Source organism: Myxocyprinus asiaticus, chromosome 44 (assembly GCF_019703515.2).
Source record: "Myxocyprinus asiaticus isolate MX2 ecotype Aquarium Trade chromosome 44, UBuf_Myxa_2, whole genome shotgun sequence".
Classification (NCBI taxonomy): Eukaryota; Metazoa; Chordata; class Actinopteri; order Cypriniformes; family Catostomidae; genus Myxocyprinus; species Myxocyprinus asiaticus.
The window spans coordinates 31,480,204-31,504,947 of record NC_059387.1 but is presented as its reverse complement, the minus strand read 5'-3'; the positions used below and the strand labels follow the sequence as shown (position 1 = coordinate 31,504,947).

Here is a 24,744-nt window from a genome sequence, read left to right as displayed (position 1 = left end):
AAGTTGTGTGTGTATACAAAATTATTTGGCTATAGCTGTTCAGGTAGGACAGGACACCAACACAAGCATCAATAAGAAAAATGAACAATGGATAAAATCAATAAGCATAAAAAGATAACAGCAGCACATATAGTTTCTATTAATATAAAGAAAGCACCTCTCTATAGGGACTCTTGTCTTCGGGATGTCTGAGTAATTAAAACAGCAGATGCTAAGCAGATTTTCTTCAGATTTCTTATCTGCCTAAACTAATTACAGAAATGGAGGTAGTAAGCTTTGTTCTCAGTGCATGCAAAAGCAAGGGCATTCATATCTCTGCTCTCAATGACATGAACAAATGTCTATGTTTCTGTATGTGTTTGAGTTTATGTCTTATATTATTGTTGGAATGTCAAAGTGAACCTTCACTTGTCTTTAACACCTTTAGGTTTTAGCACTACTGCATGTGTATTCTAGACTCTATACACAGTTTACAATAAATGACATTATATATATATATATATATATATACACACACACACACACACACACACACACACATTTCAGCGAGAAGATATTTGCTTTATTCAAGTGCTTTGACTTTTCTTATTCTTACGTAATTTTTACATTTGAAAGTTTTAAGAAAATATATGTTCAATTTGGAAAATATATTTCTTTCAACCATGATATTTAAAACATATATTTACAACATGTTTCAAATATTTTTGGCCATGAAAAATTAATTTATTAATTAATGTCTTCTAAAGCGATACGATCGCTTTGGGTGAGAAACAGATGAATATTTAAGTCCTTTTTCACTATAAATGTTCACTTCCATTCATGAGAGGATGAATGAATGTTAAATTTATATAGCGCTTTTCTGACACTACACTCAAAGCACTTTACATAGTGAACAGGGGACTCTCCTCAACCACCACCAGTGTGCAGCATCACCTGGATGACGTAACAGCAGCCATCATCCGTCCTGATTCTACTGGACCTTTCTGTAGCCTTTGAAACAGTCAACCATCAGATCCTACTGTCCACCCTCTCTACTCTGGGCATCACAGGAACTGTGCTTTACTGGTTTATGTCCTATCTCTCAGGTAGGTCCTTCAAGGTAGCCTGGAGAAGTGAGGTGTCCAAGTCACATCAGCTACTTACTGAGGTACCTCAGGGTTCAGTGCTTGGGCCACTTCTCTTTTCTATATACACAACATCACCGGGACCCATCATTCAAGCACATGGGTTCTCTTACCACTGCTTCGTTGATAACACACAGCTCTACTTGTCTTTCCAGCCCAATGACGCCACAGTGACTGCTTGAATCTCAGCCTGTTTGGCAGAGATCTCGGCCTGGATGATGAAACACCACCTGCAACTTAACCCAGCGAAGACCAAGCTCCTCGTTTTTCCAGCCAACTACAATAACGGCTTCCAAAACGGTCAGAAATCTAGGGGTAACCATCTATAACCAACTCAATTTCACAGACCACATCTCAAAGACAGCATGATCATGTAGATTTACACTACAATATCAGGAAAATAAGACCCTTCCTCTCTGAACATGCCACACAACTTCTTGTTCATTTACTTGTCATAACTAGACTGGACTACTGTAACGCTCTACTTGCAGGCCTCCCTGCATGCACAATTAGGCCCCTGCAAATGATCCAGAATGCAGCAGCATGTCTGGTCTTTAATGAACCACTCCTTGTCTCTCTTCACTGGCTGCCGGTTGATGCACGTATCAAATTCAAGAACAGTCACTGGGTCTGCTCCAGTGTACCTAAAATAATTTCTGCAGAGCTACGTTCCCACCAGAAGCCAGCGGTCAGCTAATGAGTGGCACCAAAACACTTTCCTGGACTTTCGGTTTCACTGTACCATGTTAGCGGTATCTTACCAACTCCATCCGTGAAGCAGATTCACTCTGTCTTCAAAAAATGGCTAAAAACACATATTTTCCATGAGCACTTAACCATGCACTCATATATATATATAATCTCTGCCAGTACAGTAAGACAAAATACACATGTTAAAAATACATTCTCTGAAAAACCTAAATATCTTAGGCAGTGTTGTTTCTAAAACAAGATCAATCTAATTGATGCTCCAAACTTACTTCAAACTTACTTCTCTGTCTGCTCATATGAATGTAACACATCATAAAAAGTGTTTCACTGCTGTCAAATGCACTTTGGATCGCATCATTTATATGTATACATTTTTCCATCTGAAAGGACTAAATATTAAATGAAACAAATGACAAAAAAAATGCAAAGAAATCTCTTCAGTAATCAAAATACTTTTTGAATGTAACTGTATTCTAATTACCAATGATTTAAATTGTAACTGTAGTGGAATATAGTTACTTATATTTTGTATTTTAAATATGTAATCGCTACATGTATTCCGTTACTCCCCAACCCTGTAAGTATGTATGTATGTATATATATATATATATATATATATATATATATATATACTGTATATATTCTTGTTGCACTCTAATCTGTCTAGGATTCTACTATTCTGATACTAGTGAAACTTTGTAATGCAGCACTTTTTTGTACCACTGTCCCCTTAAGATTAATCGCTTTTGATGTATTATTCCTCTTTTGAAAGTCACTTTCTGCCAAATGAATAAATGTAAATGTAATGTAAATGCATAGTGGACCAGTACAATCACCATACACCAGCTATTGGTGGAGAGGAGAGAGGACAGTGATACAGCCAATTAATGGAGGAAGATTATTAGGAGGCCATGATTGATAAGTGTCAATGAGGGGTATTTGGCCAGGACACCGGGGTTGCACCCTTACTCTTTACGAGAATGACCACAGAGAATCACGACCTTGGTTTAAGGACAGTGCCTTTTTACATTATAGCGTCCCATCACTATACTGGTGCATAAGGACCCACACAGACTGCAGGGTGAGCACCCCCTGCTGGCCTCACTAACACCTCCTTCAGCAGCAACATTAATTTTCTCCAGGAGGCCTCCCATCCAGGTGCTGACCAGGCTCAACCCCGGTTAGCTTCAGTGGGTAACCAGGTGAGAGCTACAGGATGATATGGCTGCTGACATTCTACTGTAAATCCTCGTTTGTGATAAGCAGAAGAAAGTCATACATGTGGGATGGCATGAGTGTGAGTAAATGATGAGAGAATTTTCCTTTTTGGATGAACTATCCCTTTAAGTTTGGTTTTTGTAGTAAAATAAATGAATATTGCAGTCAATACAGTCAGTATTTGGTGCTAGAATGCCCCGTATTTGGCTAGTAGAAGATGGCAACCGTACTCCCGAACAAAGTTCTACAGCAGTATCAGGCCTGGCTCCAGCTCTAAGATGTAAGGTGGGCCATAGCACCCGCCGGGTGGGCCGAACAGTCGGAGGGGTGGGTGTAGGTGTAGTTCTCAAAGTGGTCCAAGTTCATGATTGGGTGGGCCAGGCCCACCCAGGCCCCCCTGTGGAGCCAGGCCTGAGCAATATGTTTCAGAATGGAATTCTAGTGTAATGCTTGCTTACTGAGTAGTAGGCTTACGTTACAGCTTATTTCAGTAGTCTATAAGTGTATCCAAATGACACACTATGCACTTACACTATAGCCTACACTATGCCCTCAGCCATGTTGTAAAAAAAACAAAACAAAAAAAATCAAAAGTGTAGTATCATCCCAAATTGAACACTTCAAGTTTTTTTTTTTTTTTTTTACAACACGAAAGCATTCGCCGTTTAACAGCTGACGGAAGTGACGTATCAAACACTTGCAATGTGTTGCCGCTAGCTTTAGCGCGTTAGCCACAGTACTTGTATCTCAAATAATGTACAATTCAAATAATGTAGTATTCAAGTCCAGTGGCGGATTTAGGCATGGGCGACATGGGCAGTTGCCCAGGGCGGCATCTTACGGGGGATGGGTGGTGGCATGTGGGGGCCAACCCCAGGTCAACAATTTCGTCGTTCTCATTTACATTCACCCCCACCCCCAAGCTAGAACCGCTACTGTTCAAGTCACATTTGTAAGGTGCTATCTTCACAGAAGTTTCACTAGTTGCCACTTTCTGCTTTATTAACAATTAGATTGTCAAGGCCAGGTAACTCTGCCCCTTCCGCTACCTATGGCAAGCCGTGAGCACGGAGTGCATGAAGTGTTGAAGAAGTGCACCATCCGAGTACACGTAGAAAACATTTACGCATACTGTAAGTGATACTGCAGAAATAGCCTACTGGTGGCAGTACGCTATTCCTAGTACGCTATTCCGCTTCGCGAATCGGCTCGATCGAATCATTTACAAGAATCGGTTCAGTAGAACGATTCGTTCGCGAATCGGACCTCGCTAGTTGATTTTCAGCCGGTCATCATTGCTCAGGATGCCTAGCGACAGCAGGAGGGATGTAGATGGAAAGCGCTGCATGGCTCAGATTGCGGAGGATGCTGGCGAACAAGACAGCAGATGCGTCTCGCCTGCTACTGGAATATAATCTAAGAACAAGTTTAAAGGACCCGTTTCGGAAGATTTTGCCAGGCGGTTGCGGATGGAGACTGTGTGGTCGTTATGATCTGAGGGCTGATCACTCGTTTCCTCATAGACAGTGATGACAAAACCAAGGATGGGAGAATTATGAACTTGGATGAGTGGAAGCGATTGCAAATCGCCACCTGTTAGATAAATATCAGGTAAGCTTTTTTTTATATTTATTAGTATTGGTTTTGCAAGCGCTGTGATTTCCATTTAACTGAACACAATAGATGCGCATATTTTAATTGGCGTATGATTTGTAATTGATATGGTTTTGAAGGACCTTCACACTGCTCCTAACTAAATTATTCACCCATGAAATAGATCTAATAATGGAGAAGACGAAAAGATATAGCGAGTGCAATCGGATCCAGAATCTGACTAGCTAACTAAAATATTAATCTGAAAAACGAGGCTTTGTTGGCTAAACTTGAGAGCCAAATTGAGTGTATGAAGCCTTTAATGCAGCATTAGAGATGCTGAACCATGAATCCAGTACAGCCTCTTCTTGATGCACATTTTGCTGTGTCAGATCTTGCATTCACATCAGGTGAAAAGAACCACGTCGCCTCCAGCCAACAAGACCATATATATATATATACTTCAGATTGTCCCATGGTTGGCACTTAATCAAACATGAGCCTTTTGGAACGCCCATCATTTTTAATTAAGGGTTTACTACATACCCTAAAGCACCCAATTTGTCCTCAATTTAATTTAATTGAGTAAGTCATTAAACAAATATGTAAATATGATGTAGCTAGTTAATATTTGGCATATGGACATTTATTATGCCTCCCTCAGCAAAGTCTGGTTCATCCCAAGGTTGCTTCTACATAACCATCTTGGGGAGTTCCCAATCAACAGTTTTTGGTTACTGTAATGTTCTGAGAACGCTAGCTTGTGGTTTAAAACAAACAAACAAACAAACAAAAACTAAAACAAAAAAACCCTCAAAGAACATTCCTAGTTGGTTCCCCTAAAAAGTACCAAATGAGGACCATAAACTACGGTTGGAGGAACGTTCTGTTTCCTGGATTTGCTGGGTTTTTCCTTTCCATCTATGGCTTGCTCATTGGGGGTATTTTAGGCAAAGCTGCTTTGGAGCAATATTTCAAAAGCGCTATTCAAATAAAACTGACTTAACTCAGCACCACAAGTGTCCAAGTGTCAGACGGCCAGCTGTCATCTTTTTGTTACAATTCATCCAGTTATATTGATGCATGATGGATATGGATGCCTTCACATTCATATTCATTATATCAGTAACACATTTCTATTGCTCTACTACGCAAGTGACTCAAGGAAAGACCCAGTGCTTTAACATCACCAGGCCAGCATTATGCATTATATCATAATGTTTTGCCAGCGTGATCTACCAAGACTAGGACAGAATGCTCATTACGCACATACACCCTTTAGTGCCTCATTAACACAAAACACTGTTTAAATATAGTGCTAATGGTTCACCGTGCCGAGGGAGGAGTGACTGTTGTGTGCATTGTTGACTCAACCTAAATGTGACCTCCAGACAGCTGGTGCATGTCTTGTGGCTTTTCCTTATTTAAAAAGATGTCCTCAAATTTCTTCGAGATGGAATCAGAAATGTTCACAAACCTTAGCAGGATGTCTTGTGTTTTAACGGTTAACTATACTGGTTGAAAAGTGGCATTCAAAAAGAAAATTCTCAGGAAGTTGTCAGCCCACCCAGAACAAAATTCATGCAAAGAGATAATTAGAGGGAAGAAGAAGGGAGCTGAGAATTGGTCTTGAGCTTATCTGTCAAGAAAGTAGGAAACAAAAATAGATTTTTGTGCAGAACAGGAGCAAAGTGGTTTTTGCTTTTGAAGACATTCACTGAGTCTAACATAGATTAGATTTTTAAGATAACTGAGTTGCTGCTGCAGTGAATGACATATTGGGAATGCTATAAATATTCATGCGCTTAATCAATATTTTGCATTTGATGCATCTATTATGTGAGGATTACATATTTGACTGTATCAAGGTCTGTATGACTTCTGTCTTTTCGTCTTCTTGGATGTACAGTGGTTTACAACAGAGTTTTCCTGTTTTAGCATTACCAATTATTTCCTTTTAGAGAATTCCACCCTCGACAGCCTTCATAGATTTTTTTAAGTGGCAAGGTGACAACCATCAAATCTTTGTTTTTACATGCAGTGCACGGATTATTGTTTTGTCTCGCTTTAAATCCTAGTGACTGCAGCTTTCAGGGTTACACACACAGAATATTCTGAATAGTAACATACTGCTCTTTTGATCCATTAGTTGACAGAAGTCTCCAGCAGACATATCTCGTTAAACGTGATGGAGCAGATGGTAAGGCTTTAGAAACAGCAGTTATTCCAGAGGAACAAGCTAAAAAGAAAGCTAAACAGTGAAAGGGATGAGGTTCATATAACAGCAATAGGATGATAATGGACTGTGGTTTGATGTTGGTGCTGTCCAGGATAAATTAGTGTGCAAACTGTAATGCAACATTTCCACTGAAATCTCATAAGATAGAATGTAACAAATGATGCATCAAAATGTTTGGCAAGGTAGATTTTGCACAATGTTACCATGACATTTGCTTTGCAATGTAAATATTACACCATGTGCCTTTAAGTCATTAAAGGAATAGTTCACCCAAAAATGAAAATTCTCTCATTATTTACTCACACTCATGCCATCCCAGATGTGTATGACTTTTTTCTTCTGCAGAACACAAATTATAATTTTTAGAAGAATATTTCAGCTCTGTAGGTCCATACAATGCAAGTGAATGGGTGCCAAAATTTTGAAATAAAGGCATCATAAAAGTAATCCATACGACTCCAGTGTTTTAATCCATATTTTCAGAAATTATATGACAAGTATATATATGACACTTTTTTGCTTTTAATTCTTCTCCCTGCCCAGTAGGGGCGATATGCATGAAGAATGTGAATCACCAAAAATACAAGAAGAGGAATGTGAAGTGATCTGTTTCTCACCCACACCTATCATATCGCTTCTGAAGACATGGATTTAACCACTGGAGTTTTATGGATTACATTTATGCTGATTTATGTGATTTTTGGAGCTTCTAAATTTTGTCACCCATTCACTTGCATTATATGGACCACAAGAGCTGATAAATTCTTCTCGAAATTCTAAAATTTATAAAACTGTTCATTTGAGTTTTAGCAGATGAAAAAAGTCATATACATCTGAGATGGCATAAGGGTGAGTAAATGATGAGAGAATTTTCATTTTTGGGTGAACTATTCCTTTAAGTCTTCACTGTGTTCCAACTGGACCAGATGTCAAGGTTTGTAGTGAATAAGGACTTCTCACCCAAACTGATCTTATTTCTTCAGAAGACTTGGATTAAACCAGAGTCTGGATTGTATGGATTCATTTTATGTCATCTTTTATTTAAGGACTTCATGTCCTTTTTGAAGCTTGAAAGTTTTGGACCCCTTCGACAAAAACACCTCATACTCTATATGCTTCAAAATATCTTCGATTGTGTTCCACAGAAGAAAGAAAATCATACGAGTTTGGGATTGGGATTTTTGGTGAACTATTCCTTAATATTCTTTTTTATCTCAAATTAAAATCAACCATAGTCAGATATGAATAAGCCATTTGTAGTTTGATTCTAAGCCTGACATGACAGCATTTGCTTAACCAATGGCATGAGTTTAGGGAGGGACTATCTGTACAACCAATGGAAGATGTAGGGAGTTTTCTGAAATCTGTTTGAAAACAGTGATTATTTTTGCAATTCCATATGGTGATGCTAGTGGCACAGCCCACAAACAGTGCATTAAAATGACATCATCCATTCTTTGTAAATTCCTTCTTGATGTCTTGAATGAATATTATTCTGAAAATACTGCAACATCATGTGAGAATATGCTGAGAAGACATGCAGAACTGCTTTAGTGAGAGATACATTAAGTGGCTTTGTAATAACAGATTATTATTTTTTTCTAGAATTGTGTCTAAACTGTCTCAGAGCTGGCGCATGTGTGTTATGGTGTGCGTTTCCTAATTTGGATGCAGATTGTCATAGACCATATGTTGTGTCTGAATGTGTAATGTGTTTGCATGCATGCAAGGATGGTCAAAGACAAAACTAATATTGGCTTCAAGCTTTCATACTAATTCAGGCCTGTCAAGTGTAAACAATAGTCATCCTAGTCTTTTGTTTGCCAGATGATGATATTTGTTATTGAGCTGATAACTTATATGTTGCGGGTTATGCATGTATGGCTTGTTTTGTACTGTGACAGCAATGCAGTTTCACTGGTTTTCAGAAAAGGCCCTCTCTGGAAGAACATAAGGGTGAGTAAATGATGACAGACTTTTCATTTTTGAGTGAACTATCCCTTTAAATAAATTCTGTACACCACACAGTACACCACCTCTTGGAATGCCTCGAAATGATGCAGCACCTTTATAGACGTGATTGGTTTCAGAATGAGGTGTCCTCCATGCCTTCACTGTTTCCATCGATATTAGGCTCAGTAGCATCTGTGAGGAAACCAGCGCTCTCAGAACACACGCTCGTGGCCAGGTGGTGTGAATATAAACTAATGGGTCATGCATAATAAAGTCTCTTTGCTTTCTCATTCACAGTTATGCAGATGCTCTAGTTGCAGCATCTCTTGAGCAGCTGAGGGTTAAGTACAGAATTCAAGGACAGGGCGGTAGTTTTAAGCAACAAGCATCATTGAGTTTTTTCAACCTTGGTGCACCGAACCTGATATGTGAACTACCTATTTCATCATTATTCTATCTGTTTATCTGTCTATCTATCTATCTATCTATCTATCTGTCTGTCTGTCTGTCTGTCTGTCTGTCTGTCTCAGTGGCATAGCCAAGGGTGGGCCAGGGTTAGACCCATGACCACCCAGAATATTAGAGGTTATTCTTTGACTTCAAATACAGATTTTTAAAACAGTTAAAAAAAATAAAAAAATAAAAAAATGTATCAATTCTGATTTCTGAAAGTGTAAAAGAACTGTTTGAATGCACCGCTTCTCTGTTGTTAGGGAAAATTTGGTTAATAACAAATTGGGCGAAAACTTGGCCTATCCATTTTATTGAGGCCCGCCCAAAAGTAATTTCCTGGCTACGCCCTTGGTCTGTCTGTCTGTCTGTCTGTTTATAGGTATTATTATGTGTAATCACAAATTAGATCTCTTTAATATCTCAGTTGTTTTTCCAAGATGGCAATATAATTAATAGAAGAGCATATGGAGACTTTTTTATCTGTGTTCAATATAAGTTATCTCAGTCGACAACAGTGATTTAATGCTGATTACCACAAAAAAAATAATTTGGACCCATCCCTCCTTTACAGTGAGGCACTTAAGTGAATGGGACCAATTTTTTTTCAGCTTATAATTTTATAAAAGCACTTACATTATTTCTTCTGTTAAAACGTATGTATTATATTGAGCTGTAAAGTTGTTTAAACCATAATTTTTACGGTTATTTTAGGGTTTCATGTCGTCATGGCAACAAAGTTTTATATGTATATATATTTATATGTATATATAATAATATTAATACATTTATATATATATATATATATATATATATATATATATATATATATATATATATATGTTTTTTTACATTTTGTGGCCTTACTTTTGAAACAGTGGGTATTTTAATGTTAACACATTGTGCCTCACTGGAACCCAGATTTTTGCATTTTTCAAGGAAAGGAGGTACAAGTCTAAATAATTTTTTGTGGTAATCAATGTTATGCCACAAATATTCCTTTAAGTCTGCTGCTTCATGATTGCGTTCTTTTTCTCCTGAGATAAAGTAACCTCACGTGTCTTCTCAAGAGTTTCAGATTTCGGATTTGCCAAGATACAAAAAGTTTGCAATAAAAAAAAGGCAGAGATTTGAATATGAACTCATTCATCAAATATTCCTCATTAAAATCTTTTAACACCAATTTATCTGAGCAATGCAAGTATCCTCATTAATTTGTATAGCTTCATACGCTTATTGTATGTCAAGAATTCTCATTTAATTCTGTTTTTATTTTTTCTAGGGAATTTTAAGAGAAACAATGGAGAAAACGATTACTGAATGATGCATAAATGAGTTGTCTCCTGAGCCATGATATACAGTATGCAGTTGGTACCATATACAAAAACATGGTTGTACCATGGTCCTTTTTTGTTTGTTTACTTGCTAAAGATGTATTTATATTTTCTCTCTTTTTTGACTCAAATTATTCATTCTGACTACATTGTGCTTTCTTAAAAAACTTATGTTCTTACATATAAATATTAATCTTGATTGTCATCAAAGACACAATTCATCTGCCCTAACACAGCTCATCATGTTTGCTTATATATACCAGTTAGTCTCATGTCAACACAACTTATTTAGTCTAGTTTTAAATGGCTGGTCTCTCTGACAGTTGAGCACAGAGACTTGCAACTAATAAACAAAGTAAACTTTGCCTTTGTTTTTCATCACAATACTGCTTGGTCTGCTGTCTGCTTCTGACAGTGGCAGTAATTAGCCATCTTTGTTGGCATAATGAGTCTCCTGTATCCATTAGGTTTCTTCTGGCACCTCCTTGGTACTTTCAAACATGCCTTGCCAAGTCATCTATCTTAAGGAGAGAGAGAGGTCAGGACTTCAGTCTATAAATGTGCCATTCACTAATTTACTGAAGCTCATTGGCATTGTTGCCACTTAAAGGAATAGTTCACGCAAAAATGAATAGTATGTCATCATTTACTCACCCTCATGTTGTTCCAAACCCGTATGACTGTCTTTCTCCTTTAGACCACCAAAGGAGGTGTTTACCATTCATTTCATTGTATTAAAAAAAGATGCAATGAAACTGAATGGTGTCTGAGGCTATCAGTCCCTAATTGGTATTGGCGATATATCGGTTAAGACTATATACTGGTAGAAATGTGCCAAACAGAATTAATTTTTGAAATGGAATTGAATCAAATCGGGAAATCTGTATCAGTACCCAGCCCTGCTCAGTAATTATTAAATAACACAATTATCAACTATGTATTTATATATACAGTAGTTTAAAGTTGCTAATATTGTTTACAGTGGCTTTGCTAACTGTGTGCTGCTCCAAACATGGAGAGAGAAGTGAATGCATGAGTATTTTACCTCTGAAATTATTAATTATCAATCGTGCAGTTATATCTAGTATATATAGAATGGAAGGATAAATCCTAAACAAATGCGTGTTGAAAGAGTTTTCTTCAGAATCGGACCAAAATGCTTATTTCCATTCCTCTGTTATTTGCTTGTATTGACAAACCATGCTAAGCAAATAATTATATATTTAATTATTTAGAAAAAATAGTAATTGTTAAGTAATTTAAATAATAATAATAATAATAATAATAATAATAATAATAATAATATATATATATATATATATATATATATATATATATATATATATATATATATATATATATATATACATCTTTGTGAAGGACACATGAATCAGGCCACGTACAAGGTTATCCTGGAAGAAAACTTGCTTCCTTCTGCTCTGACAAAGCAGGACAATGTTCCATGCCACACAGCCAGGTCAATCAAGGTGTGGATGGAGAACCACCGGATCAAGACCCTGTCATGTCCAGCCCAATCTCCAGACCTGAACCCCATTGAAAACCTCTGGAATGTGATCAAGAGGAAGATGGATGGCCACAAGCCATCAATCAAAGCCGAGCTGCTTGAATTTTTGCGCCAGGAGTGGCATAAAGTCACCTAACAGCAGTGTGAAAGACTGGTAGAGAGCATGCCAAGATGCGTGAAAGACTGGTAGAGAGCATGCCAAGATGCATGAAAGCTGTGATTGAAAAATCAGGGTTATTCCACCAAATATTGATTTCTGAACTCTTCCTAAGTTAAAACATTAGTATTGTGTTGTTCAAAAATGAATATGAACTTGTTTTCTTTGCATTATTCGAGATCTGAAAACACTGCATCTTTTTTGTTATTTTGACCAGTTGACATTTTCTGCAAATAAATGCATTAAATGACAATATTTTTATTTGGAATTTGGGAGAAATTTTGTCAGGACTTTATAGAATAAAACAAAAATGTTCATTTACTCAAACACATACCTATAAATAGTAAATCTAGAGAAACTGATAATTTTGCAGTGGTCTCTTAATATTTTCCAGAGCTGTATATTTGTGTACTACTTTGGACATTGTTTTAAATCAACAGAAACTTTCACAATTTTTTCAGAAATTGTTTAATCATTTTCTATAATGTGTATACTGGGATTTAGATAATTATCGACCAAAGATTTTTCTCCCACCTCTAGTCCCAAACATTCTACCTATAACATCTAGTTTTGTGTTCTATGAAAATAAAATGGACTTGGTTTGGAACAACATGAGGGTGGGTAAATAATGATGACAGAATTTGTATTTTGGTTAAACTTTCTGGTTTGGTTAAACTAGATCTGGTTTGGTGAGGTGCAGGGTTATTAGCATATAGTTGTAATTATTAGTTAATTTAGATTTTATTTCTGTTATATTTCCAGTTTGTCCATTCAGGTTTTTGTCCAGTATTTTCTAGTTTGTTTACTTTCAGTTTTCAGTACATTTAGTTTTTATTTTAGTTTTAGTTTAAGTATTTTAGGGCTGCCAAAATTATTACGCTATGTCGCTGTCATGGTCCTGTCACCTTGTCAGGTTGGGTTTCTGTCTTACGGGACCGTGGCATTATCGTCCCTGTCTGTCTTGTGTTTTGTGTACGTTCTTTGTGTGAGCGCACGGGTCCGGTTGTTAGTGAACGCCTTGTGCAAGTTACCGCCATGTGCTCTTCAGTGATGTCACGGTCCTGTCACCTTGTCAGGTTGGTTTTTGTCTGACGAGGACCGTGGCATCATCGTTCCCTGTTTGTTTTGTTCCAAGCGTGTTGATGTTTTTGCCCTCATGTGTTTCAGGTGCCGCTGGCACGCGGAGTCAGCGTTTCCATGGGAACTCTGATTGTTTCCATGGGAACGATGATCATACCACCTTTCAGCTGCGTGCGGCACCTGACCTTTGTTTGTTCATGCCTATATTAATCCCCTCATGTGTCATGTCCTTTGCTGGATTGTTTAACGTTGAATGTAGTTTGTTGCAGTTTGTAAAATGTGTTTACATTATAGATAGCTGTTTCTGAGTACTAACCTTACTCTCTCTGCCTAGTTGGTCCTGTCTCTTGTATCTGTTGGTTGCCCGCGTGTCGGGAGTGTGGATGGTTTCCACTTTGCTGCGTGTCAGCGGATCTTCCACGGAATATTCCACAACTCAGGGACTGCTCTAAATTGCTGTTAATAAATCCTTTGAACTGTTCCTCTGCTCTTGGGTCTGTTTTTCTTACTATCGCTCATTACAGAAAAATCCAGGCAAGTATGGACCCAGCGGAGGAATCCACTCTTCGCTCCGCCCTCTCTCAGCAGGGAGTCTTGCTGGGACGTCATTAAGATCAAATCGCTGCCTCAAACCCGGCTTTAGAGATGATGGCTTCGCAGCTCGCCGAGCTCACCTCCTTTGTTCAGCAGCTCCGCCTATCTCCTGATGCTGACCCATCTCAGGAAGCTTCCTTACTGGCTTCGGTGGTTCCTCTGGCTCCTGGAAGCTTTGAAGCCTGTATTCCCCCTCCAGCCCCGTATTCAGGTGAGGCTGAATCCTGCAGCGCATTCCTTTTGCAGTGTTCCTTGTTCTTCACGTCACAGCCCTCTGCTTTCCCATCAGAGAGAATGAAGGTGGCTTACGTCATCATGCGCCTCATCAGAAGGCTTGGGGAACTGCTATGTGGGACAATGAACGTGCTTGTTGCACCTCGTTCTTAGCATTTGCCATGGATCTCTGCCGAGTATTCGATCCGGCCCTGCTGCTTTGTGATGAACCTATCACCACCCGGAGAAGGCGGAGGAGGAGCCAGGCACCTGCTCCTCAGTTGCTGACAGCATCCATGGCCACAGAGGTCGTTCCTCAGCTCCCACGGTCACTGAGGCTGTTCCCCTGCTCCTGCCAGCATCCACAGCCGCGAAGGCCGTTCTCCTGCCGCTGCCTGCGCCCATGGTCACTGAGGCTGTTTCCCTGCCGCTGCTAGCGCCCACGGCCACAAAGGCCATTCCCCTGCTGCTGTCAGTGCCCAAGGTCACTGAGGCCATTTCCCTGCTGCTTCTAGCATCCACGGCCATGAGGGCTGTTCCCCTGCCGCTGCCAGTGCCCATGGCTACGGAGGCTGTTTCCCTGCTGCTGCCAGTGCCCACGGTCACGGAGGCCATTCCCCTGCCGCAGCCAGCGCCCACTCCTTCCACAGTCAACGAGCCAGCGCCCATGCCTGTCATGGTCAACGAGCCAGCGCCCATGCCTGCCACAGACAACGATCCACCTCCTGAAGCCTTGTTCGTCCCAGAGCCAGTGCCGGAAGCCTCGACCGCCCCAGAACCAGCACCTGAAGTCTTGGCCATACCAGTGCAAATGTCCTCGCTCACAAAGGCCACTCCCCAGTCGCTGCCAGCGCTCCCGAACACGGAGGCCATTCCCCAGTCACTGCCAGTGCTCCTGGCCACGGAGGCCATTCCCCAGTCGCTGCCAGCGCTCCTGGCCACAAAGGCCATTCCCCTGCTGTTGCTTGTGTCCACGGCCATGAGGGCCATTCCCCTGCTGCTGACAACATCCACGTTCACGGAGGTCGTCTTCCTGTCACTGTCAGTGCCTACCGCCATGGAGGTCATTCCCTTGTCACTGTCTGTGTCCATGGCCACAGAGGCTGTTTCCCCTTCCCTGCCTGTGCTCATGACCATGGAGGTCGTTTCCCCTTCCCTGCCTGTGCTCATGACCACGGAGGTCGTTTCCCTGCCACTGCCAGTGCCCCAACCATGGAGGTCGTTCCCCTGTCACTGTCTGTGCTCACGACCATGGAGGTCATTCCCTTGTCACTGCCTGTGCTCACAGCCACGGAGGCTGTTCTTTTGTCACTGCTTGTGCGCACAGCCACGGAAGCTGTTGACCTGCCCTTGCCAGTGCCAGTGCCAGTGCTCGTTACAGTCGCTACCTGATATCATTTATGTTTAACTGCATATTTTTTTTCCCATGGTTATCTAGTGTTATCACTAACTAATGGCATTTTCAGACTTAATGAATGGTGATGTTACGACCCTGGCTCTTTTCACTCTGTCCCACTGTGGCTATCTTTTAGCTCATTTTCACTGCTCTCTCTTTGTGGTAGGATCATCTCTCCAGAGGAGTCACCCGTCCAACTCTCTGTTCGATACTCACCTGCAACTACCAGCTCCATATGATCCCGGATGAGCCCCCAATTTAGTTACGACCAGCTCGTTCCCGACCGTGACAAAAAGTGGAGTCAGACACAAAATGCAGTTAGAAAATAGATTTATTATAAATGAAGTCAGATTAGCATGATAAGCAAAAGAAACATCTAGGGGTTTAAATAAAACAAACATCATATGGAGCTGGTAGTTTCAGGTGAGTATTAAACAGAGAGTTGGACCAGTGACTCCTCTGGAGAGATGATCCTACCCCAAAGAGAGAGCAGCAAAAATGAGCAAAAAGGTAGGTACCGTGGGACAGAGAGAAAAAGGCCAGGGTCATAACAGGTGAGTTTTAAAAGTTTCACATTTTAGAATATACTCTGTATCAAAAACTAACACAACTGGTCATTTTAATTTAATGTTGTTAGGTTTGAACTCATTATTTAATATGTAAAATCGTTACAGTTTTTACATTTATACATGTTATGTTAATTTTATTTTATTTCTGTAAACAAACATGTATATATTTAATCTTTGTTTTAGTTTTCGTTAATGATAATACCTGGTGTGGTTATGTAGGCCAGTGGCTCTCACTGGTTATTTACTAATGAGGACTAAAGAGAGATCCACCCAGCAGGCAGAACCGGTTGCTTCTTGCACTAAGATGTCAGTGCAAGATAATGCGAAAAGATGAAGCTGGTATGAAACTTTAATCAACCGTAACATCATGTCTGGACTTTCTGGAATGACCTTTGTGTTGCTAGCTCAGAGCGTGTTCAACAGAGCAACTGTGTCAAGAAAGCTGAGAAATACTTGATTAGGCTGAACAAAACTGTGAGTCAGTGTGACATTTCTATCTTGTCATTATTCAGCGTGGATGTAAAGTTTGAGGCGATTTTCTCAGATTTATTTTTATCTCTTGTACAAACTACTACAAAATACTGTGGTATGCTGCTTATGTGGTAAAGTGTAAACAGAAATAAGTGTAAAGATTGTCCAAAAACATGGTATTACTGTACGTAGGTACTTTTTGAATGCTTTTATACAAATGCTCTTTTTTGTTTGAAATGCAGGGTAAAACAGTGGAGTCACTTGTATTGCTGTCAGTTATTAAAACAGACATCATAAAATTTCATTAAAAGTGTTTTTGTATGTCTTTTTTCATAGGCTGCATAGTAGGAAAATGTAATGTGAATACAGTACATGTTTAAACATTTTAATTTGGCAGAAGGAATTGAAATTGAATTAAAAATGGACAAATTATTTGAACAAGCCCCTCAGTTGCAACCAGTTTGTATGGGACAAAGCATGTGATATGGCATTGTTTGAAGGCTGTGGAAAAGCCCAGTACCCAAAGTGTGTAAGTGTGTTTGTTTTCTCCGTGCCTCATCTGTGAAATACACAGATAAAATGTGTTGTTGTTTTTTTTGGCTTGCACCTCATGGGAGCTTGTTCACTCGTATGCTTGAAAAAAGAAACACGGTGAAATGCATTGACCTTGATAGGGCATAAATATCCCAGACAGCAGCAGAGCGACTTCTTCTTTCTGTGTTTGTGTGTGTGTTAGAGTGAGTATTAGATTCATACCTAAAGGAAATATTAAAAGTATAGTTCACCCAAATGAAACTTCTGTCATAATTTACTCACTCTCATGTCATTACAAGTTTGGATGACTTTCTATCTCTGTGGAACACAATAAGCGAATTTTACATATCATGAAAGTGAATGGAGACTAGTGCTGTCAAGCTTTAAAATGACAAAAAGCACCATAAATGTATCATAAAAGTGTTCTTATGGACTCATGTGCTATATTCCAAGTCTTCTTAAGGCATATGACAGTGTCTATGTGAGGAAAAGATTGACATTTAAGTTGTGAATCACTGATAATTAGGGCCGGGTAAAAATGGATTTTCAGATCAGTTGCGATCTTCATATGAATGATCTCGATATTGATTCTTAAATGCCAAGATCAATCTTTTTCTCAATGCACAACCATCTACAATGCGAGTAAATCACTTGCATATGCAACCAAGTTTCGGGCTATGTGACTACAAATTTTTGTGATGAGCCACTGGGTGGTAAATATTCAGATATCACTCAACAGTGATTGAGAAGGATATTGCCAAAGAAGTTTAGCTCTGAGATCCTTTCACTGAGTAAAGAGAGTAAAAGTTAGTTTTGACTCGTTTAATCTATTGTGTGTTCAAAGATACATGCAACCCATTTGTCAGTGAATAATGTCTCTTTTATCCTTTCTGTTCTTTACAGTCAGTTGTTAGTCAAAAATGACAAAAGAAAATAAACATTTAATTCTAATCAGGCCTAGCACAGATGCATTAAAGAAACACTTCTGTCAGACGCTCTAGAATGATCCACAGTAAAATCAGAAACAGCAGCTTTCCTTAGCTGAAATTGGTCTGTTCTTACCGAAATTTCAAACATTGCCCCCAGTGGCCAAAGCGGTAAGTGTTGCTGGGCGTATGAGCACGTGTGAGCTCCATTTTCCTGGTGAAATGTCCATGGAGGGATGCCTAAAGTAAGTTGTTTTCAGCTCTACAGGCTATACAGTGAAGAGGAATGCATATTTTTTAAACTGAATGCCCCAACTCAAACCCCAAAATGAAACCTTAACCATTAGTTGAGTAAAAATGTAATGTTAAGGCGTAAAATGCAACCTTCCAAATTGCATATGTTACTGATTATGCAAACGTGATAACTTCCTGGTGTCAACACATGATTTCCAAACCCAAGTCTCCCACGTAGCTGACGCGATGCGCTTCCGGTCTTGCTTCAAGGGATGGTAAATATGCTTCAGTCAATGCAAAAATGTCTGATGGGAGATACCACTTGTCAGTAAGTCAGCATATTGCGGTTGATCCTAGGGTACTTGCGAGGAAACTAGGATGCACAATTTAAGAAATGAGAAGCACCCATGGAAACAATTGCTGTTCTTAAAGAGACAGTACCATTTTAGCACTTTCTCTATATCAATGTAATTACTTGTAAATAGTACAAATTATACATGTAAACAGTAAACACACACACACACACACACACACACACACACATATATATATATATATATATATATATATATATATATATATATATATATATATATATATATATATATATGCTACTTCAAGACATATTTATTGATAGAATACATGGATTTGTACATATTTAAAAAGCTAAAATATGCCTAATGATAAAATAAAATTTGTAAAATGTATATTTCGTAAGTCAGAAGGACATGTTTTTTCCCATATGAATCGGAAAATAATCGAATCAAAATCGCAATCAAATCGAGAGCTTTTGAATCCGAATCAAATTCAATTAAATCAGCCCTATCTTCGTCTCCACTGAGCTATTAACCGGATCATTGAATCAGTTAGTCGAACTCTAGAACCGAATCAGTCCAATTCATATGCAAATCTTTTTGACTGACTAACAATGGACAATGCATCTATGTGAACTTCTGCAGTTAATCCAGGATGGACTTCAAAGACATTAGTCATTAATCTTACAGTTCATACAAAATCTTTGTTTCAAACACTGACCCTTAACACTTACATAGTTTAACAATTTTAAACCATGACTTCCACTATACACCAGTAATATTGGCATTATATTCATGATGGTAGCCAGAGGGGAACTGGCCCCCACAGTGAACCTGGTTTCTCCCAAGGTTATTTTTCTCCATTAACCAACATCTTATGGAGCCTTCGGCTTGCTCACTGGGGTTATAAATACAATTATTAATTAATTATTTATTTTTATAAAAAATGTACAATCAAACTACACAATGTTGACTGTAAAACTTTATAGATATTACACTTTCATTTTCTGTTAATGCATGGTTTTCTGTAAAGCTGCTTTGAAACAGTGTGTGTTAGGAAAAGCGCTTTACAAATAAAAATGAGTTGATTTTGTGGATCAATTGGTTCATTGAAAACATCCCATTCCAAAGAGCAATTAATCTTACAACCCACTTCTCTGATTAATTCTCAAGAACGTGGTAATGAGAGCTAGGACTTTCCGTGAATAACGACTTAAATGTCAGTCTGTTCCTCACACAAGACTTCAGAACACTTAGATATAGAGAACAACTTGCACAGACCACTTTTATAATACTTTTATGCTGATTTTTGGAGCTTTACAGCCCCAAAAAGAGATTTCAGAATATTCTTCACAAATGCACCTTTGTGTTCCACAGTAGGAAGTCATGCAGATGTAGCATAACATGAGGGTGAGTAAATAGAGACAGAACTTCTTCTTTTTTTTGTGAACTCTTTAATACCTAAAGGAAATATTAACAGAATATTGACAGTCTCAGCAGTGCTGGGTGCCAACAGGCTTCTTTTAAATGCAGTATAATTGTATTTATCACATATAGTGCCATGTTGCCTGTTTTTCCCCCCAGTAACTTCATCTGTATTAGTATTTTTAAAGGAACACGGTTGCTTTTTATAAAAAAGTATTTTTTTCTTTTGTACTACAAGGTTTGCTAGAGTTTATGGCAGAATCTTAGCGAAATAAACAGCCTTTGTGGCAGCCCAAAGCTCCAGCCAATATGCTGAAAACTACACTTGTTCATTTCCTTGTCCTCTGTGACCAATGGAGTCAACAATAAAGCATCTTACAGCAATAACTGGACTTAGAGTTACCATTGTGTTGTTTTATCAAAGGAAATGGTCAAATGTAACCCAGAGAAAAGCTTACCATTCATTAATGCATGTGGACACACATAGACACTTGTACAGATTAATTAATTTAATTAATTTTATTTATTTATTTATCACACATTATACATTTGCACATATACAGTGAAATTCTTTTTTTCCACATATCCCAGCTAAGCTGGGGTCAGTGTGCAGGGTCAGCCATGTTACAGCACCCCTGGAGCAGATAGGGTCAAGGGCCTTGCTCAAGGGCCCAACAGTGGCATCTCAGCAGTGCTGGGGCTTGAACCCCTGACCTTCTGTTCAGTAACCCAGAGCCTTAACCGCTGAGCCACCACTGCCCCAATTAATTTCATCCCTCAAAAGTATCCTATTTATACATGAGATTTATCACTATTTCCACCACATATATGTACAATTCCAATTTATGTCTATGCAGACATGAAGCAAATGAACAGGTGAACTTAAGGGCTGGCGATTGGCTATTCAGAAGGTGTAACTTGCATTGTAAATGTGCTGTGTCCGTAAAAAAAAAAAAAAAGAAAAGAAAGAAAGGCGCTACATGCCATCCAATATCCTAAACTGGCTAAAACACTAAAAATTAATAACAGTCTCTAAAGCATGAAGAATTCAGAATACAGTAACTTCTTAAAAGTAGCTACAACTTCATTATATTCATTATATGCTATTATTTCAGGAGCTCAAGGGCAGTTTTCACATAGTATTTTGTTGTAACTTTTAAATGTTTGATACAAGTTTAAATGAATAAATGCTTATGCATTTTTCTAAATGTTTGAATAGTTGATTAAAGTTTAGTCTATTACAGTTTAGTACATTTTTGTAATTTTGCACACAATCATCATCTAAAATATGTTATTTTCATTGACTAAAATGACATGCCATTTTAGTCAGAGTAAATAAAATGAATGAATATGACATGACAGAATACTGACTAAATTAAAGGACATTTTCATAAAAAGACTAAGATTATGACTAAAACAAAAAACTGTAAAAATTAACGCTGCAGCCAGACCGATGTAGCACCATTGGCTCAACAAGTGCCGTGAGGTTGGGGCATGACTTTCTGTTTGATTAATCAATGGAAGACGGGGAGTGTTCGGGACACCTGTTTCAAAACAGTCATTTTTTTCCAATTTTTTTTGGTGATGCTAGTGCTGCAAAAAAGAAAAAAGAAAAAAAAAACATATATATACATACATATTGCAATAAAATACCACTTTAAAAACACGATAAATTTACTTGAGAAGAAAACTTCTATAGTGTATGCATAATGTATGCAATCTTTCCTCATTAGAAAATAGTTTTTTCTTGTTTTAAGCGTAAATCTATCAAAATGTAGTGATGTTTATGCCTATAACATGGGAAAAAAAACAACAATTTGCCAATAGGTCATCTTCATTTTCTTTGTTTGGAATAACATGCACCGATTAATTGTTCACAGTAAGACCAGAATCATGTATTAAGAAAGTAAAAAAAGTGTTACTTTTTGATTTCATGGTGACTTCAACCAGAATGCTTTCAGATGTAATACTTTACAGCTAATGCTATTCATACAGATCGTGCCCTAAAACTGTCAAACTGTTTAGGAGCTGAATTGTTTAGAAGCAATCATGCATAAATATTATGAGTCTTAGCGCTAGTTTTGTTGTTTGGAAGCCTGGCATTTTAATTCAACTGTATTGACCACATGCTTCGTGACTTCAAAATTGCATCTCTCAGGGAATGAGGTAGAAAATGACTGTATGCGCACGATGGAAGTAGATGTAAATTGTTTTAAATTGTTTTGCTCTGAATGTTGGCAATTACCCACCAAATGCCATTGCCAGGATTTAATATTTCTTTTAAAAAACGTGAGAAAAAAATAAAACCGTTGGTATTAGCGGACAATTGGACTATTGGAAGATGGAGCCTTTCTCTAGGCAGCAAGAATACATTACAGCCTGTTGTTAAATCTTTCAAATTGTGTACATTTTCAGTTTATCCCAAAGAGCAAGTTGCAACCCTATTACATTCAATGTTTGTCTGATGTACATACAAAAAGGAATAGTTCATCCAAAGAATTAAAATTCTGTCATTAAATACTTACCCTCATGTCATTCCAAACCTGTATACAGTTATTTTCTCAAATTAAAAACAAATTTTTTTTTTTTTTTGAAGAAGAATGTTCAATACAAAGATAGTTCATTGTTACAGTACCACTGTCAAGTTCCAAAAACACTACAAAATACATTTTGAAAGTAATCCATATGACTCAAACACTATATTCCAAGTCTTCTGAAGCAGTTATTTAAGTCGTTATTCACAGTTGGAGCTCTAAAATCTCATTTGAACCACATGTAGTGATATTGAACCACATTGGTGCTCTTATGTTGTTATTTGTCCTTTTTGGAGCTTGACAGACATGGTCTTCTTCAACTTAAATTGTCTGAAAAGAATATAAATATTCTTCCAAAAAATCTCCTTTTGTGTTCCACTGACAGAAAGCATCAAACGGGTTTGGAACGACACGATTGTGAGTAAATAATGACAGAATTTTCAATTTTTCGGTGAACAATTCCTATAACCAACCTTTAGAAAAATCAAAGAGAATTCTACTTTGCACTCTGTAAATGTATTTTGATGGTGGAATGTTAAATTCATGTTCTCATTGCTTATGTTACCTGAATCTGAGGCAATATATCTGGTCCTAACAGTGTTCTTTGTTGTATGCCAGCAGCTGTGGGACTCTGGTTGGGCCTAATGGGCAAAAACCCCATACTGGAATAAAGGAAGGAATTAAAGGAAAAACATCAGCCCTGAACCAGCGACTGCATATGCTCCCCTGCCTTCTTCCCCATGGCTTGACCTCCATGCTTGCTGTGCTGAAGAGCTTTCCCTGGAGGTAAGCCTAAAATACCCATGCTTCTAGCTGCAGCCTGACAAATCGACTCATTTGCTGAGTAGTTTATCTTAAAGGAATGTTTCAACCCAAAAATGACAATGATATCATTGTTTAATCACAGTTTGACTGTCTTTTGACCAAGGAACACAAAAGGAAATATTTTAAGGAATGATCATGCTGCTCTTTTTACATACAACAAAAGCATATAGTGAAAATGCACTGTCAAGCTCCAAAAAATACAAAAAAGCACCATAAAAGTACAATAAAAATAGTCTTCTGAAGACTTGCAATAGCTTTGTGTGAGAAACAGAGTGAAATTTAATTAGTTTTTTACCAAAAATTCAGCCCTCTAACATAGCTCTCAAATCTCATTTGTGTTTGTGCATTTCAAACTTGCCGTGTTGCGACTGATTACATATATGCACAAGTGCAAATGTGATTTGAGAGCTATAGCTGGGTATTTTATTATAATTTGATTATGCTTTTTCCAGTTTTGCTGTTTTCTCTCATATGGACAGAGCAGTGTGAACATTGTTCATATTTTCTTGTTTTCCAAGGAATTAAGAAAGTCATACAGGTTTTGAACAACGTGAAGGTGAGTAAATGTGAACAAACACAACCTTATTGTATAGTGCTACTGTTAAAACTTATAAGGCTATTTTTCTTGTTCAAATAAAACAGGAACACTGTGTTCATAATGTACATCACAATCTAGAAAACCTCTAAATGCTGGAATTTCTCAGAAACGTCCCCCACGAGGCTCGAGGAACTGTTCAGAGCCCCCCAACAGATGAGGTGCCTGTATTAAAATAATGTTGTAAATAAAAAAAAAAAAAAGTACCATACTGCACTGGCCTGTTAGGATGAAAATCACATCTAATTTTTATAGAATAGCAATTGGAATGACTCAGTGTGAAACTGTGTGCAAACCAACTGAATACCAGCCATCAAAGTGACAGAATGTAAAACACAGAAACAACACACAGTAAATTATGTATTCGCAATGAAGAACACCCAACAACATATCTATTTTTGCTCCTAACCTGCTGCAACTGCAATTTAATGAGCCCTGAAGTGTAACAGAATGACCTTGTTATTGATTTTTAGCTGTGCATAGCAGTTTTCTGTTTAAATACCACAGTACTGAACTTTATATATGGTAATAGTGTTATAATAATGCAAATATTTTGGGGTGTATCTCACGAAACCTGTCAAGAACATGTAGGGTCATATTTAGTGTCAAAAATCAAAAGAAAAAAATTATTAGCATTTAAATTTAGCGTATATTTGCAGTACGAATTTTTGCTTTGTGCCATTATTTTTATGAGAATTATGCACATTTGTAGTCCCCTAATTGTCAGTAG

General features: G+C 38.1%; 1 protein-coding gene across 5 annotated transcripts in view; it reads left to right on the top strand.

Moving 5' to 3' along the window:
* The first annotated feature begins 4,370 nt into the window (after nt 1–4,370).
* Nucleotides 4,371–24,744, top strand: part of LOC127434118 (gamma-1-syntrophin-like) — a 54,826-nt gene continuing 34,452 nt past the window's right edge. The window contains exons 1-3 of one of the 5 annotated variants that reach the window (XM_051686616.1): nt 4,371–4,664; nt 23,216–23,380; nt 23,938–23,975. The gene's annotated coding sequence lies outside the window, so the exon portion shown is untranslated. Of the gene's footprint in view, nt 4,665–16,578; nt 16,631–22,922; nt 23,381–23,937; nt 23,976–24,744 lie in introns of those variants that run through there. The other 4 variants (XM_051686611.1, XM_051686613.1, XM_051686615.1 and 1 more) reach the window with 4 other exon arrangements.